This window comes from Octopus bimaculoides, chromosome 11 (assembly GCF_001194135.2).
Source record: "Octopus bimaculoides isolate UCB-OBI-ISO-001 chromosome 11, ASM119413v2, whole genome shotgun sequence".
Taxonomy (NCBI): domain Eukaryota; kingdom Metazoa; phylum Mollusca; class Cephalopoda; order Octopoda; family Octopodidae; genus Octopus; species Octopus bimaculoides.
Window position 1 is genome coordinate 22,423,959 of NC_068991.1, and position 670 is coordinate 22,424,628.

A 670-nucleotide genomic window follows, 5' to 3' on the forward strand; every position below is an offset into this window, starting at 1 on the left:
TCCCTGGAAAATGAAGAGTAATTTGGAAGACCTGCCACAAGCACTACCCCCAGAACTGTGGAGAAAATTCATCAGCTTGTGCATGAGGATCATTGGAGGACAATCAATGACATTACTGATGTTATTGGTCTGTCGTATGGGACAGTTTCAAAATAAGGTGATTAAAAACAAAATAAGCAACAGGATATCCAGAGGTAACGCAGTACAATCATGTCAAGCAACTCCATTTAATTGAACAATGCAACCATTACATCAATTTAAATGCAGAGCAATCCTCAGCTGCATAAATACATAGAATTAAATTAAATTAAAACAGATGGACACATTAGTATAATTTTACCTAAAACCTCCAAGAAGGTAAGGAGATAGACAAAGAACATGCTGTCTTCACTTCAGCTTAGAAGCTACTAAGGTATCAGGAAGAAAGACTTGTTAGAGATCTAGCTTGTCACTGTTTTTTGGGGTCAGTTTTAATTTGGAGGTTTTAGGTAAAATTATAGTTTTAATTTGGAGGTTTTAGGTAGAATTATACTAATATGTCCATCTGTTTTAATTTAATTTAATTCTATGTATTTATGCAGCTGATGATTGCTCTGCATTTAAATTGATGTAATGGTTGCATTGTTTAATTAAATGGAGTCGCTTGAAACAATCGTACTGCATTAGCTCT